This window comes from Phyllobates terribilis, unplaced genomic scaffold, assembly GCF_046119375.1.
Source record: "Phyllobates terribilis strain yellow unplaced genomic scaffold, ASM4611937v1 Scaffold_8__6_contigs__length_399053987, whole genome shotgun sequence".
In the NCBI taxonomy this organism is placed as follows: Eukaryota; Metazoa; Chordata; class Amphibia; order Anura; family Dendrobatidae; genus Phyllobates; species Phyllobates terribilis.
The window spans coordinates 307,079,274-307,097,292 of record NW_027362768.1 but is presented as its reverse complement, the minus strand read 5'-3'; the positions used below and the strand labels follow the sequence as shown (position 1 = coordinate 307,097,292).

Below are 18,019 nucleotides of genomic sequence, written 5' to 3'. Positions count from 1 at the left end.
CTTTATAAATAAAAATGCATAAAAAGGCACGCAACTGAGCTGCGGCACAAGACTCGGTGGCACGGCCGTATGTGTCTCATTGTTGGTTCTGCAGTAAAAAGCCACCATGCTCCTAATGATTACACATTGTTTCCTTGTAAGGAGGGAATAGTACACACTTCCTTCATGTTGAAATTAATAAAATGGATGGACATTTGAGAACTACATTATACTCTAAACCTTCCTACCGTAATTACTTATTAAAAAGAGATAGAGAACACAGGGTAAGGGTAAAACAGCGTGGTAATACTTTATTGAACCACAAAGTGGACAATAAACACACAGAACAGTCCCAGCAAATACCCAAGATGGTACAACATTACACAGTCTGACCCTTTCTTCTCCGCCTACCTGGGATAGAACAGCTGCGACTTTGGAGACTTCCAGGGCCAACTACCTCAACCAGTGGCCCCCTCGCTTCTGGTGGGCCCCAAAAGAGAGGAGGTAGCGGCAAGCTTAGGAAGCTAGCAGTTCATCAAGGTACAAGGCCAGCAGACCTGAGGGTGCCAACCTGGCCTCTCTGAGAACTTCCAAGGAGCCAGATGCCCGGCGGGTCCAAATCTGGCTTCCCCAAATGTCTCCGTGGGTTGCAGGCAATCGGTGGGTCTCTCCTGGCAACCCCAAACAACATATCCATGGGGCCAGGTGACTTCTTCGTTCCAACCTGGTCTCCCCAAAATGTATCCATGTCTCTCTGATGGTCAATGGAGCAGATCTGAATCTTTCCAGTCAGGGCCGGTACCCTTAGACTAGAATCATATAGAATACAAATCTGTGTCTCTTTAGGAGCGGCAAATCAACCGTTTGGTACATTCTATAAAAAAAAGAGCACACTGATGAGCATGGGAACTTTTTACGTTTTGTATTTTTCCGTCAATATGGCTATGTGAGGGCTTGTTTTTTGCAGGATGAGGTGTATTTTTGAACTTCACCATTGCTTTTTCCCATATCATGTACTAGAAAATGGGAAAAAAACTAAGTTTGGTTAAATAGCAAAAAAAGTGCAATTCCACAATTGTTTTTTTTTGTTGTTTTTTTTACCGTTCTATAAATGCTAAAAATTCCATTATGATTCCACAGGTCATTATGAGTTTGTAGATACCAAACATGTATAGGTTCCTATTTATTTAAGTGGTGAAAAAAAATCCAAAGTTTGCAAAAATACTAGCAAATGGCGCCATTTTCCGAGACCTGTAGCGTCTCCATTTTAAAGGATCTGGGGCCTGGTGAGGGCTTATTTTTTGCATGCTGAGCAGACGTTTTTACTGATACCATGTTTGGGTAGATACGATCTTTTGATCGCCTCTTATTGTATTTTATTGCAATGTTGCGGCGACCAAAAAAACATAATTCTGGCATTTTGATTTTTTTCTTGTTACGCTGTTTACCGATCGGATTAATCCTTTAATATATATTGATAGATCGGGCGATTCTGAATGCAGCGATACCAAATATTTTTATATTTGATTTTTTTTATTGTTTTATTTTGAATGGGTTGAAAGGGGGGTGAATTGAACTTTTATATTTTTTTTAAATATTTTTTAAAACATTTTTTTTACTTCACACATGCTTCAATATTCTCCATGGGAGACTAGAAGCTACGATCATCTGATCGCCTGTAGCAAAAATGCTCACTTGCTATGAGCGCCGACCACTGGGCGTTAGATAAAATATTGCAATGCAACTTTTCTTGTAGCCCTAACATATATGCACACTCTATATATGTATATATATTGTGAATTTGTGATAGATCGGCTCACTCGGCAATGCATTGAGGTATAAACGGAACACTATGTCTTTAAATTTTCAGTTGGTTTATTGAGCAGCATAAACCAATGTAAAGTTCATGAAAAACCACCACAGCCCATCCGGCCTAATGGCAAACAAAATATGAAAAGAGTCCAGCAAAGTCCTTGCACCGGCCGGGGTCCGGCCACTCCAGGGTAGCAAAAACCACGGGGTTAGCAGGAACAAACACATGCTCCTCTTTCTGGAGCTGGCCTCCAGATACTGACCACACCTGAGTGTCAAGGCTGGCTATTTAAAGCCCAGACACTCCCCTGATTGGAGAGATATGGTGAATGACCTCTCACCCTTCACAATAGTCATTCACAAAAAAACACTCCCTTTTACTATAGGCTTAACCCCTCTCAACAAATAATATGCTGGAGGAACTTTAATGGTTTTTAGTTCACTGAAGCAAACAGCCTCAGGGAAACATATCTCCCTTCCAGCACTTTACCAGTGACACTGTCACAATAAATATACACACATATACAGTATATATACACACATATATATATATATACACACACATATACAGTACAGACCAAAAGTTTGGCCACACCTTCTCATTTAAAGATTTTTCTGTATTTTCATGACTATGAAAATTGTACATTCACACTGAAGGCATCAAAACTATGAATTAACACATGTGGAATTATATACTTAACAAAAAAGTGTGAAACAACTGAAAATAAGTCTTATATTCTTGGTTCTTCAAAGTAGCCACCTTTTGCTTTGATGACTGCTTTGCACACTCTTGGCATTCTCTTGATGAGCTTAAAGAGGTAGTCACCGGAAATGGTTTTCACCTTACAGGTGTGCCCTGTCAGGTTTAATAAGTGGGAGTTCTTGCCTTATAAATGGGGTTGGGACCATCAGTTGTGTTGTGCAGAAGTCTAGTGGATGCACAGCTGATAGTCCTACTGAATAGACTGTTAGAATTTGTATTATTGCAAGGAAAAAGCAGCTAAGTAAAGAAAAACGAGTGGCCATCATTACTTTAAGAAATGAAGGTCAGTCAGTCCGAAAAATTGGGAAAACTTTGAAAGTGTCCCCAAGTGCAGTTGCAAAAACCATCAAGTTCTACAAAGAAATTGGCTCACATGAGGATCGCCCCAGTCACCTCTGCTTCTGAGGATAAGTTTATCCGAGTCACCAGCCTCAGAAATCGCAGGTTAACAGCAGCTCAGATTAGAGACCAGGTCAATGCCACACAGAGTTCTAGCAGCAGACACATCTCTACAACAACTGTTAAGAGGAGACTTTGTGCAGCAGGCCTTCATGGTAAAATAGCTGCTAGGAAACCACTGCTAAGGACAGGCAACAAGCAGAAGAGACTTGTTTGGGCAAAAGAACAGAAGGAATGAACATTAGACCAGTGGAAATCTGTGCTTTGGTCTGATGAGTCCAAATTTGAGATCTTTGGTTCCAACCACCGTGTCTTTGTGCGACGCAGAAAAGGTGAACGGATGGACTCTACATGCCTGGTTCCCACCATGAAGCATGGAGGAGGAGGTGTGATGGTGTGGGGGTGCTTTGCTGGTGACACTGTTGGGGATTTATTCAAAATTGAAGGCATACTGAACCAGCATGGCTACCACAGCATCTTGCAGCGGCATGCTATTCCATCCGATTTGCGTTTAGTTGGACTATCATTTATTTTTCAACTGGACAATGACCCCAAACACACCTCCAGGCTGTGTAAGGGCTATTTGACCAAGAATGAGAGTGATGGGGTGCTACGCCAGATGACCTGGCCTCCACAGTCACCAGACCTGAACCCAATTGAGATGGTTTGGGGTGAGCTGGACCGCAGAATGAAGGCAAAAGGGCCAACAAGTGCTAAGCATCTCTGGGAACTCCTTCAAGATTGTTGGAAGACCATTTCCGGTGACTATCTCTTGAAGCTCATCAAGAGAATGCCAAGAGCGTGCAAAGCAGTCATCAAAGCAAAAGGTGGCTACTTTGAAGAACCTAGAATATAAGAGATATTTTCAGTTGTTTCACACTTTTTTGTTAAGTATATAATTCCACATGTGTTAATTCATAGTTTTGATGCCTTCAGTGTGAATGTACAATTTTCATAGTCATGAAAATACAGAAAAATCTTTAAATGAGAAAGTGTGTCCAAACTTTTGGTCTGTGCTGTATATGATTAGTATTCATGGAAATACATACACATATATATATTTATATATGTGGGCAAATATATGCACACAGTGCTCAGCATAAATGAGTACACCCCCTTTGAAAAGTGAGATTTTAATCAATGTCTCACTGAATACAAGATCAATCTTATAACTTATATTACAAAATCTTCAGTTTTATTCAAATTAGTTGATGCAAAAATGCAAAAATGAATACACACAATATCCTTACTTACCTATACTTATCCTTTCTTAGCTATACTTACCTATACTTATCCCTTTTTACCTATACTTATACTTTTTTCCTTATTTTTATTGAATATTAAATATACTTATCCTTTCTAATCTATATTTACCTATACTTATCACTTATAGTTATCCATGTGGAGGTCCCTCATGATGTTGGACATCCGATCTTCTGGTCTTATCTACATGGTCTTCTGGAAGCTCAGGCACACAGCTTGCTCTGATATTATTGAGCTGGTGTCTTGTTGAGGGTTTTCTAGTTGACAAATGAAAACCCTCTGAACATGGCCTGGTCCTCTGATGTTATCGATAATGCAGCCTCTGTCGCTTGGATCTTGTCAAGCTGAAAAACACGGAACCTGGGTTTAGGCTTAGTTGGCTATAGAAAAAGATACAGAAAAAAGTCATGGTTAACTTGTTGACTAATCAAAAGAGTCTTGAATCTTGAAAAAGAAATTTCTCAATTTTAAAGGAACGTTTCTAAATGTAAATGTAACATCTTATAATATCAAAACCAGCACCATGAGCATTGAAGCTCAAGGACAGTCACTTCAATGAGCTGCAGTGCCACTAATCATATCTATGGCCAATCATACTTCTGTCTCATCCTGCATAGGATGCAGAATTATGTGCAGGTGACATGCAATAGCTCAAGTATGGTTAGAACGAAAAGTTTTTAAATAAGTACAATCTGTACTTATCACTTTAATTCTGAGCACTTTGACCTGCTAACCGTCACTTTCCGAATTGGGCTACCTCCATCAGTTCTGTTTTTGACAAAATATTTCAAGTTTTTTGCTTTATTTTTCTTCTGGTCAAAATCAGCAGTGGAGACTACAAAAAGGAGAATTATTATTGAAAAATGTAAACTAATCTTCTTTAGATTCACTTTTAGGTTTGCCTGAAAAATTATCAAAATGTTGTGAACTGGCCTGAAGACCTCATTTAAATTTTTTTTTAGTCAAGGGTCATCTTCTCTAGCTCCAGCTACAGATGCCTATGCAATGCTTTACCAGATTAAATGGCTTGCACCTGACAGAACGTATAACCAGATAATTACTTGCATATAGTCTGCGAAGCAGTCTGAAAGAAGTACTATATTATAGACTAGACATGCATCGTTAATAAATTAAATTGTCAAACCAGCCTGATCGTCGATAATAGTAATGTAAAGATTAACGCCATCCAAATTATTTTCCAACCTTGACATTAAACATAATGTACCACAGAGCCAAAAGCGTAGAATATTGTGGGAGAATATCTTATTCAGATCCATGTGACAATTCTGTAAATTTACTTACTACAGGGATGTATGGTGGGGCCTTCCTAAGGGATTCCACTTAGACCCAATCAATTCGCTGGAATAAGGGGTGTTATCGAATGTTACCGTTGACTCCTAATCACTTCTCGCTAATCTTTCTGGAGGAGCTGTTCCATAATGTCCTTGGCGCCGGAGGAAGAATCATTAAAGAGTGTGGGATGGTAGCTACACCCGCTGGTCAGCATTTGGTTTAAGATGACTCCAAACGAGTATCAGTCTACTCCGGCGTTATACTGTATGTCCAGGATCTGCCATAGAGAAGCATTATTAGTAGTGCTACCTCTTATATGTCACCATATTTATATGTCACTCATATTGTTGTGTGATTATATAGTAAATGACACTGGGTCCTACTACTTAATCAAGAGACAAAAAGGATCTTTCATAATTACGCTCCATAAATAAAATTAATAAAGGATATTAAAAATTAGAATGAATGTATTATATACAACTGTGACGGCGCACACAAAACTCGACTCAGTGTGTTACCACCCACCTCAGACTTTAACCCCTTCGCTCTTCAGTTTTTTTATTTTCAATTTTTTTCTCCCCTTATTACAAGAGCCAAAACTTTTGTTTTTGTTACATTTTCATTTTTTTTTGAGTTGTACTTTTGAATGACCCCACTCATTTTATCATGTGATGCACTGAAAAGTGGTAAAAAAAAATCCAAGCGCATTAAAGTTGCAAAAAAAAGTGCAATTTCACAATTTTTTTTTTAATTTACCATGTTCACTATATGGTAAAACTGACCTGGCAATGTGATCATCCATGTCAGTACAATCATGCAGATACCAAACATGCATAGTTTTCTGGGGGGGGTTTAAGTGGAAAAAAACTCGGAAATTTGTGAAAAAAAATTTGCTTGTGTCACCATTTTCTGAGATCAGTAACACTTTCAATTTTTAGGACATTGTGCTGTGAAAGGTTATTTTTTGCGTCCTGAGATGACTTTTTTTATTGACACCATTTTGGAGTAGATACAATGTATTGATCACCTCTTATTGCATTTTATTACAATGTTCCGGGGGGACCAAGAAAATGTAGTTCTGGCGTTTTGATTTTTTTCTCATTATGGAGTTTACTGATCAGATTAAGTTATTTTAGATTTTGTCACACATAGTCAAATAAATATAAGAATACCATTTATTGAATGATATAAATAAAAATAAACTGAGAAATACAAAGAGGAAAAATTGCCCAGAACAACGGGCACCAGGGGTCAGCTGGTACACAAGCACATTATAAAATACAAAATATATCATAAACATATATAGTGAGATTACACTCTAATTAAAAAAGGGTTATATCATACAAAGTGCATAGTGCAATAAATTTACACCCAACAAAATATTCAGAGCAGCAACTTCACAAATGTACCAAAAATAAATTATAAAGAAAGTGTCAAGTGCTCATGTGAAAGGCCTGATTGTTGGAGAAAAAGTAATAATATTTAAGGGGCAAACATGGGCCCATTTGTATCACCCCTCCACACAGATTCCATGTGTCATCATGTAGAAGTAGATGGTAGAATGAGAAGTAGAATGAAGTACCTGCCCATCCCACAATGTCCACAGAGATCCGACGCGCGTTTCGCCGATAGGCTTTCACGAGGATATAATGAAGTCCCAGATGTAGGGGGTATATAAAGGAGAAAGGACCAATTGGAAGTGCCCATGTACTGTGTCCAGCTGTAGAGTGTAATTGCCATGCATGGTAAAGCCGGCGTCACTACAACCAGGGCAGCTGCGTCTCTAAGAGAGCGCGGCCCCCCCGGGAGAAGTGACGTCGGCGTGCGAGTCAGGCTGGAACGCAGGAGTATGCAGAAGCGCATATGTCTCCCGGCGTCTCAGTCGGAAATGACAGTGGGAGCCGATGACGTCTATGTCCAAAGAACAGACGTAGGTGTGTACAAAACAAAGCGTTCCACGGTGGAACGCAAGCCGCAGGAAATAGTGAACAACCGAATGACGGATGCATCACAATGTTCAGAAAGAAAGTGTCACGTGCAGAAAACCTAAAAAGTGACATGTGCAAACATACTTATGCAGCATTTACCAGAATATATGAAAAGACAATAAATAACTATATATAGATATATAAATATATAAGTAGGAGCGAATCATATATACCGCATATCCATGTGATGAACCACAGCATAAGTACACAATTAGCAAATATGAAAATAACTAAAAATAAATTAATAGAATAAAAATAAAAAATAAAGAATACAAAATAATAATTAATATATATATATATATATATATATATATATATATATATATATATAATAAATATATATAAATAAAAAATAATAAATAATAAGGACACCCCCAAGGGCTAACAAGTACAGGAAAAGACACATTAGGATAATAACAACAGGATCTTCAAAAGATGAGGGTGAAGACGATGACATAGGAAAAACTTGCTGGGACATCCCACCAGGGCCATATGATGAAGGTATAAGCTCTGAACAACTCCCAAAATTGGTCCAATAAATAATCAGGCGAAACTACTTTAATCTATATAATTTATATCACCGTCGCATCAAGGTGTGGTGGAACAAGTTCACCCTAGAAAAATACGTTGAAGAAAATTTAATACCAGGGGGTCTTAGAGTCCAGGTCTTTCCCTCATATGGGAAAGAGGATACAGAATTCACCTCAAAATGGGAGGAAATATGCAACGAATGCTCTGGTAAATTTCTCCATCTAATCATCAAGAAAAATGGAATCACTATGGTGGAGACTGATCAAGAGATTAATTCTCTACAGGAACAACTGAAAACACTGTTGTCTCAGAGTGATTTTGAGAAATTCAACAGTGAGATTGATGAATGTTTCGCAACTTGGGAGAAACAAATTAAAACAACCAAAACCACAAAGTATCATGTTGACCTACAAGATAAAGAGAATGATAAGGTCTATAAGTGGAAATTTTCACAAATCTCCCATAGTGTACGGAAGACTTCAGTGTCATCTGCGGCTTCCACTGACAATGAGTCTAGTGAGTCCTCTACCACTAGATATAACTACAATACGAGATGGGGTCAGAAAGGGCATGGATCCCGGAAAATTTTTTCCAGAAATGAATTTGTGGTGTTCCATGGGCTGGTTGCCACAGTAGTGTTGCCTCCTTCACCAGAGGTGATATTATGCTTGGAAGCAGGAGGAGCTCCCCAAGTCAGGTAAACCCCACATGCACACACAGGTTCTGATCCCTGACCTGAAGGGGGAGCTCTACACCCTATTTTGGGGAGCTGCCTTTTCCGGCTAGGGGGAGGAGTTAGGTAGTGTTTGTGAAAGGGAAGGGAGAGGGGGGAGAAAGCAGCAGAGAGAGAAGGAGAAACTTCTATGGAACAGAGCAAGCGAAGAGCTCACCCCAGGCAGCGAAGCAGAGGACGCCAGAGTCCTGGGTTGTACAGGGATTGCACGTCCCGGCAACCGAATCTGGGGGACAGGAGACTGCAAGTTTCCTGGCCACAAGCAGAGGCCCGGGAGCACAGCGGTATAACTAGAGGCCGGAGCTGCACCCAAGACGGCAGTACCCGTTATAGGTTCGCACCGCCTGCTAGTACGGAGCTTAGGGCAGGAGTGAAGACAGGGGCCGCATGATAGCTCACAGGCAGCGGGGCCTGCAACGGAGAAGCGCAGCAGGCAGGCCTCCTTACCCACCTGACGGGGTGGACTCCGATTGCTTCTAGGCTGACCGGACCCTCCTGCACCTAGTGACCAGTGCCCCGGACTCCGCAGCTTTCTCTGCAGTAAAGGTAACCGGACTGCATTCCCTGTGTCTGTCTTCTTCCTCTGCGCCTCCCCGCAGCTGTGCTACCACCGCGACTATCATCACTGCTGCCGCCCTGCTCTCTGCACCCTGTTTCCCCCGCCGCCATCCTTCATATAACCTTTCTCAATCCCTGGGGGCCCGCTTCACCTGTGGGAAGTGTTTCGTCCCAGCTGCTATACCATCTATCCCCCAGGGTCCACGCAGAAGCGGAGGTCATCCCTGACCAGGCACCACAGGTGGCGTCACATAAAGACTACGAATCCCCTGTAAATACTCCCTTCAAAAGCTCGGCCATGGCCACGGAGCTGGGCCACTGCCACCGTGACCACCCTGGAAGACTGCTGGCCCGGCTACTGAGTACCCTAGCCCCTTACGGCCGCTGCAGATTCCTGAATGAAAATGGAGGGTCCAACTCCAACCTGAAAGTAATTAATCTATCTGATTACACTCTGACCCAGTCTCAGATTGATATCCTGGAGAGGGGACTGTTATTCTCACCATCATGCAATTTTAACTATTTTACGACACTTAAAGACCTTCATTTATTTGCTTGTAAACTTATTTTTTAAAAAATGTTTCATATACATACTGATGCTCATATGTTTCCGACAACAGAAGAACATGAAGCCGCAGAAATTCTACAGGGCCTCCTCGATGAGCAGACGGAACCAAAAGCAGGACACAGTACATGGGCACTTCCAATTGGTCCTTTCTCCTTTATATACCCCCTACATCTGGGACTTCATTATATCCTCGTGAAAGCCTATCGGCGAAACGCGCGTCGGATCTCTGTGGACATTGTGGGATTGGCAGGTACTTCATTCTACTTCTCATTCTACCATCTTCTTCTACATGATGACACATGGAATCTGTGTGGAGGACTGATACAAATGGGCCCATGTTTGCCCCTTAAATATTATTACTTTTTCTCCAACAATCAGGCCTTTCACATGAGCACTTGACACTTTCTTTAAAATTTATTTTTGGTATATTTGTGAAGTTGCTGCTCTGAATATTTAGTTGGGAGTATATTTATTGCACTATGCACTTTGTATGATATAACCCTTTCTTAATTAGAGTATGATCTCACTATATATGGGTAAAACATGATCCATGAGTTTCATGAAAGTTTATGATTAGTGTTGAGCGAGCATGCTCGACACTGCTTGGTACTCGCCCGAGCATCACGCTACTCGGGATGTTTGACGAGCACCGAGCATTTCTGGGTTACTCGGGCGGGAGCTCGGGTCTCCGCCCTGCACGTTTGGCGCTCTTTACAGAGCCAATGAACATGCAGGGATTGCCAGCCAGTCACTGTAATGCCGCAGCCATGTTGTTTGTGGGCATTACAGTGATTGGCTGGCCGCACAGCGTCACCTCGAGTATTTAAAACCAGGCGCCGCCATCTTGGACACAGTCGCTCCGGATCAGACAGTGTAGGGTCAGTGCTGCAAAGCTAGGGAGAGATTTATACTGTGAAATAGTTAGTGTAGGGTCTCTAAAGCCTGCCAAATCAAACAAACAGTCCTTCTCAGGACTAATATCCATCCCAGATATCAGGCAGGCAGGCAGGCTGTATAGGAGACGCAGTGGTTATACCAGCAAACGCTGCATTACAGTCCTGTGTGCTCCTGTTGGTCAAATTGCTAGACTTATCCCCCGGTCTCAGGGGCCAGGAAAAATCCTTTTTTTTTTCATCTAAATCCTATATATTTTTTTCCCTCAGTCAGACTGTACACATATGCGTCTTATTAACCTTTTGGTATTTCACCCCCCCCCCAAAAAAAAATAATTGAGTGTGTCTGTGACTGTTCAAACACCAATATATCTGTTTAAAAGAGTCTGGTGTAGGCCAAATAACTAGAACTGTGGTTTTGGATTCAAATCTCTGTATTATCCTGCTTTTGGCATTTTTTCCGTAAAAAAAAACTGTAATAGTGTCTCCCTGACTGTTCAGACACCAATATATATGTTTAAAAAAGTCTGGTGTAGACCAGATAACTAGAACTGTGGTTTTGCAGTTCCATGGTTCAAATCTCTGTATTATCCTGTTTTTGGCATTTCTTGCCATAAAAAAAACAGTAATAGTGTCTCCCTGACTGGTCAGACACCAATATATCTGTTTAAAAGAATCTGGTGTAGGCCAGAAAAATAGAACTGTGTTTTTGCAGTTCCACGGGTCAAATCTCTGTATTATCCTGTTTTTGGCATTTTTTGCCGTAAAAAAACCTGTAATAGTGTCTCCCTGACTGGTCAGACACCAATCTGTTTAAAAGAGTCTGGTGTAAGCCACATAACTATAACTGTGGTTTTGCAGTTCCACGGGTCAAATCTCTGTATTATCCTGTTTTTGGCATTTTTTGCCATAAAAAAAACCTGTAATAGTGTCTCCCTGACTGGTCAGACACCAATATATCTGTTTAAAAGAGTCTGGTGTACGCCACATAACTATAACTGTGGTTTTGCAGTTCCATGGGTCAAATCTCTGTATTATCCTGTTTTTGTCATTTTTTGCCGTAAAAAAACCTATAATAGTGTCTCCCTGACTGGTCAGACACCAATATATCTGTTTAAAAGAGTCTGGTGTACGCCACATAACTATAACTGTGGTTTTGCAGTTCCACGGGTCAAATCTCTGTATTTCCTGTTTTTGGCATTGTTTGCCATGAAAAAAACCTGTAATAGTGTCTCCCTGACTGGTCAGACACCAATATATCTGTTTAAAAGAGTCTGGTGTACGCCACATAACTATAATTGTGGTTTTGCAGTTCCACGGGTCAAATCTCTGTATTATCCTGTTTTTCGCATTTTTTGCCATAAAAAAAAACCTGTAATAGTGTCTCCCTGACAGGTCAGACACCAATATATCTGTTTAAAAGAGTCTAGTGTACGCCACATAACTATAACTGTGGTTTTGCAGTTCCACGGGTCAAATCTCTGTATTATCCTGTTTTTGGCATTTTTTGCCGTAAAAAAAACCTGTAATAGTGTCTCCCTGACTGGTCAGACACCAATATATCTGTTTAAAAGAGTCTGGTGTGCACCACATAACTATAACTGTGGTTTTGCAGTTCCACGGGTCAAATCTCTGTATTATCCTGTTTTTGGCATTTTTTGCCATAAAAAAACCTGTAATAGTGTCTCCCTGACAAGTCAGACACCAATATATCTGTTTAAAAGAGTCTGGTGTACACCACATAACTATAACTGTGGTTTTGCAGTTCCACGGGTCAAATCTCTGTATTATCCTGTTTTTGGCATTTTTTGCCATAAAAAAAACCTGTAATAGTGTCTCCCTGACAGGTCAGACACCAATATATCTGTTTAAAAGAGTCTGGTGTACGCCACATAGCTATAACTGTGGTTTTGCAGTTCCACGGGTCAAATCTCTGTATTATCCTGTTTTTGGCATTTTTTGCCGTAAAAAAAACCTGTAATAGTGTCTCCCTGACTGGTCAGACACCAATATATCTGTTTAAAAGAGTCTGGTGTACGCCACATAACTATAACTGTGGTTTTGCAGTTCCACGGGTCAAATCTCTGTATTTCCTGTTTTTGGCATTGTTTGCCATGAAAAAAACCTGTAATAGTGTCTCCCTGACTGGTCAGACACCAATATATCTGTTTAAAAGAGTCTGGTGTATGCCACATAACTATAATTGTGGTTTTGCAGTTCCACGGGTCAAATCTCTGTATTATCCTGTTTTTCGCATTTTTTGCCATAAAAAAAAACCTGTAATAGTGTCTCCCTGACAGGTCAGACACCAATATATCTGTTTAAAAGAGTCTGGTGTACGCCACATAACTATAACTGTGGTTTTGCAGTTCCACGGGTCAAATCTCTGTATTATCCTGTTTTGGGCATTTTTTGCCGTAAAAAAAACCTGTAATAGTGTCTCCCTAACTGGTCAGACACCAATATATCTGTTTAAAAGAGTCTGGTGTGCACCACATAACTATAACTGTGGTTTTGCAGTTCCACGGGTCAAATCTCTGTATTATCCTGTTTTTGGCATTTTTTGCCCAAAAAAAAACAGTAATAGTGTCTCCCTGACTGGTCAGACACCAATATATCTGTTTAAAAGAGTCTGGTGTAGGCCAGAAAAATAGAACTGTTGTTTTGCAGTTCCACGGGTCAAATCTCTGTATTATCCTGTTTTTGGCATTTTTTGCCATAAAAAAAACCTGTAATAGTGTCTCCCTGACAAGTCAGACACCAATATATCTGTTTAAAAGAGTCTGGTGTACGCCACATAACTATAACTGTGGTTTTTCAGTTCCACGGGTCAAATCTCTGTATTATCCTGTTTTTGGCATTTTTTGCCATAAAAAAACCTGTAATAGTGTCTCCCTGACAGGTCAGACACCAATATATCTGTTTAAAAGAGTCTGGTGTACGCCACATAGCTATAACTGTGGTTTTGCAGATCCACGGGTCAAATCTCTGTATTATCCTGTTTTTGGCATTTTTGCCGTAAAAAAAAACTGTAATAGTGTCTCCCTGACTGGTCAGACACCAATATATCTGTTTAAAAGAGTCTGGTGTACGCCACATAACTATAACTGTGGTTTTGCAGTTCCACGGGTCAAATCTCTGTATTATCCTGTTTTTCGCATTTTTTGGCATAAAAAAACCTGTAATAGTGTCTCCCTGACTGGTCAGACACCAATATATCTGTTTAAAAGAGTCTGGTGTAGGCCAGAAAAATAGAACTGTGGTTTTGCAGTTCCACGGGTCAAATCTGTGTATTATCCAGCTTTTGGCCTGTTTTACGTAAAAAAAATTATCCACTTTTGGGTCTTTTTTACATAAAAAAAAAAAACAGTTCGAGTGTCTCGCTGACTGTTCAGCCCCAAATATATCTGTTTAAAAAAGTCTGGTATACGCCAGTAAATTAGAACTGTGGTTTTGCAGTTCCTCGGTTCAAATCTGTGTATTATCCAGCTTTTGGCCTGTTTTACGTAAAAAAAACAGTAATAGTGTCTCCCTGTCTGTTCAGTCACAAATATATCTGTTTAAAAGATTCTGGTGTAGGCCAGACAAATAGAACTGTGGTTTTCCTCTTCTAATCTCCTTTTTATTACCCTTTTTCCATTGATAGTGCGAGTGTAAACTATTTTACTTCATTTACAATGGGCAAGGCGCGTGGCAAGGGACAAGGAACTGGACGTTCTGGTGATGGTGTGTGTAGAGGACAGGGCCGTGGCCAAGGTGAAAATGTGCCACAACCAACAGTCACATCTTCTCGCTCCCACTTCTTGATCGAATTACTAGGGAAGCACACTACAACACCAGTATTGCGAACTGATCAGTGTGAACATATTATTAATTGGATAGCAGATAATACTTTCAGTTACCTGGGCACCACCACCACCTCCGGTCTGTCTTCCACACGGTCAAGTTTTAGTAGCCGTGAGTCTCGACCGCATACTCCTCCTCACCCTGATGCTCCTTCCTCCCACCATGCCGAGTGTCGTCAGACAGCAACTGATCCCACACTTGGACACTCTGAAGAGCTGTTCACTGGTCCATTTCCATATTTGTGCCCCTCGCCTGCTCCGCTTGAAGTGGTGGAAGAGGAGATCCCATGTAGCGATGCCCAAATATTTGAACAGCCACGGCCAGAGGAAGTCGACGCTGGCAATTTGTCACAAGAGGTGGACGATGATGAGACACAATTGCCAGGAAGTGAGGAGGAGGATCGTGGTGCACAAGTGGAAGAGGAGGAGGTGGTGGATGATCTAGTAACTGACCCAACGTGGCAGGAGGACACGCAGAGCGAGGCCAGCAGCACACAGGGGGAGGGAGGCAGAGTACCCCAACAGGCAGGAAGAAGCAGTGTGGTGGCTGCACACAGAAGGCGGGCAACAGTTCCCCGTAACACCAACACGAGGGACATTGCCAGTACAACCAGTAGGTCTTCCAGAGTCGGGAATTTTTTAAAAGACTCCTGATAACCGCAAAAAGGCCATTTGTACCACCTGCCATGCCAGCATCAGCAGGGGTGACAAAACTACCAGCCTGACCACCACCAGCATGATCAGGCACATGGCAGAAAAGCACCCGACTTTGTGGGGCGAACCCCAGGGTCCATGACCAGTGTCAGCTGGTGTCACCACTGCTTCTTCCGCTGTTGAGTGTGTAATAGAACCCCCTGTTGTGCGTGCAAGGCAATCCCCTGTCCATACTGCATGCAAAGATGCCCCCTCCTCTCAGTCTTCACTTGTTATGGCAGTTTCTCAAGAAACAGCATCAACGTCCACGTCCACGTCCCACCACAGTGTTCAATTGTCCATATCACAGAGCTTTGAACGAAAGCGCAAATTCGCAGCCAACGCCCCACAGGCCATAGTCCTAAATTCGCACATTTCATGACTGCTTGCGTTGGAAATGCTGCCTTTTAGGCTGGTGGAGACGGAATCCTTCCGCAACCTTATGGCGGTGGCCGTCCCTCGGTACTCGGTCCCCAGCCGACACTATTTTGCCCGGTGTGCCATCCCTGCACTACACAAGCACGTGTCCCAAAACATCTGCCGTGCCCTCAAGAACGCAGTTACTGGGAGAGTCCACCTGACAACGGACACGTGGACAAGTGCTTGTGGCCAGGGACGGTACATCTCCATGACGGCACACTGGGTAAACATAGTGGAAGCCGGGACCCAGTCAGACCTTGGGATGGAACACATCCTCCCCACACCGAGGATTGCGGGCCCTATGTCAGTCAGAGTTGCCCCCACAGTGTACAGCTCCTGCGCATCATCCTCCTCCTCCTCCTCATGTTCAGCCTCCATCTCAGATATCACCACATCAGTTACAAGCTGGAAGCACTGCAGTACTGCCTCAGCCAAGCGGCAACAGGCTGTGCTGAAACTCATAAGCTTAGGTGATAAACCTCACACTGCTTCTGAGTTGTGGACAGCTGTGAAAGAGCAGGCAGGTCTGTGGCTGAGACCGCTGAACCTACATCCAGGCATAGTCGTGTGTGACAATGGCCGTAACCTGGTGGCGGCTCTGAGGCGAGGCGAGATCACACATGTACCATGCCTGGCTCATGTGCTTAACCTCGTGATTCAGCGGTTTCTTAAATCGTACCCCAAGTTGCCAGATCTGCTCGTCAAAGTACGCCGCCTGTCAGCTCATTTTCGCAAGTCGGCTACAGCTTCCGCCGACCTTGCTGTGTTGCAGCAGCGTTTGCAGCTTTCAGCACACTGACTGGTTTGTGATGTCACCACACGTTGGAACTCTACCCTCCACATGTTGCAAAGGATTTGTGAGCAGAAGAGAGCAGTTGTGGAGTACCAGCTGCAACAAGGCCGTCGATATTCAAGTCAGACTCCACACATAAGACCTCAGGAGTGGACCTGGATGTCTGACATATGTACCATCCTGACAAACTTTGAGGAGTCCACCAAGATGGTGAGTGGCGGTGACGCCATCATTAGCGTCAGCATCCCACTTGTCTGTCCTTTGCAACGCTCTCTGCAGAGAATTAAAGAGGAGGCATTGCAGCCAGAGTATGAAGAGATGGATCAAGAACCCGTAATGGGTACACAGCCCAGCCTCATCTCATCCCAATGAGCAGTGGGGGACAATGAGGGAGAGGAGGAGGAGGAGGAGGAAGAACAGGAGCTGGTATCATGCGCTGTAAATGGTAGTACCTGTACAACTGTCATACAGTCGGTTCAGCGTGGGTGGCCTGAGGACAGGGGGGAGGAGGAGGAGAAGGAGGAGAGCATGGTCAGTCGTCATCTTGGTGAGGACACGGAAGTCTTGCCCGTTACCAGTCTGGCACGCATGGCTGACTTTATGTTACGCTGCCTTAACCGTGACCCTCGCGTTGCCAAAATGTTGGGTGACAGTCATTACTGGTTGGTGACACTTTTAGACCCCCGCTACAAGGAGAACTTTCACTCTCTTATTCCTGAGGTGGAGAGGTCTACAAAAATGGGGCAGTACCAGAAGGCCCTTGCTGCAGAACTGTTAAAAAAATTCCCATCTGAACACGCTAGCGGCAGAGGTCACAGCTCGTTGACCAACCAAGGCGTACAGGTGAGAGAGACGCAACTCCAATCCAGCAGCGGCAGGGGAACACTGTCAACATTCTGGGACAGTTTTCTGAGACCCGCCCAGCTTACAGGCCCTGAGGCGCGGGGTACTCTCACAAGGAGTGGAAAGTTTCAAAAGATGGTGAGGGAGTACCTTGTCGACCGTACCAGCGTCCTCCGTGATTCCTCTGTGCCTTTTAATTATTGGGTATCCAAGCTGGAAACTTGGAATGAACTTGCTCTGTACGCCTTGGAGGTCCTGGCCTGCCCTGCCGCTAGCGTGTTATCGGAGCGTGTTTTTAGTGCCGCTGGGGGAATTATAACTGATAAGCACACTTACCTGTCAACTGACAATGCTGACAAGGTGACCGTTATCAAAATGAACAAGGGCTGGATTGGGCCAGACTTCTCATCACCACCAAATGACAGCAGAGTAACATAAAGTCAAATCTAATGTGTTATTTCGGGAGGTGTATTCCCATGCACCGCTTCACACCCACACATGGGTATATGCTTCCTCTTTTCGGCTTTTTTTTGCTCTTATCCTCAGCCTCCACCACCACTATACCACCAGGGTGACTGTGGTCCTTGTTGCCAGCATTGCAAGTTCCTCTGTCCTAATTTTTGGCAGCTTTTGCTTGGAAGCCAT

At 42.8% G+C, this 18,019-nt stretch overlaps 1 long non-coding RNA gene across 1 annotated transcript in view; it reads right to left on the bottom strand.

Moving 5' to 3' along the window:
* Positions 1-377: 377 nt before the first annotated feature.
* Positions 378-18,019, bottom strand: part of LOC141157376 (uncharacterized) — a 26,744-nt gene continuing 9,102 nt past the window's right edge. Inside the window, exons 2-4 of the long non-coding RNA XR_012247789.1 lie at positions 5,519-5,786; positions 4,328-4,560; positions 378-853 (exon numbers count right to left, since the gene is read on the bottom strand). This is a non-coding gene — a long non-coding RNA (uncharacterized lncRNA). The remainder of the gene's footprint in view (positions 854-4,327; positions 4,561-5,518; positions 5,787-18,019) is intronic.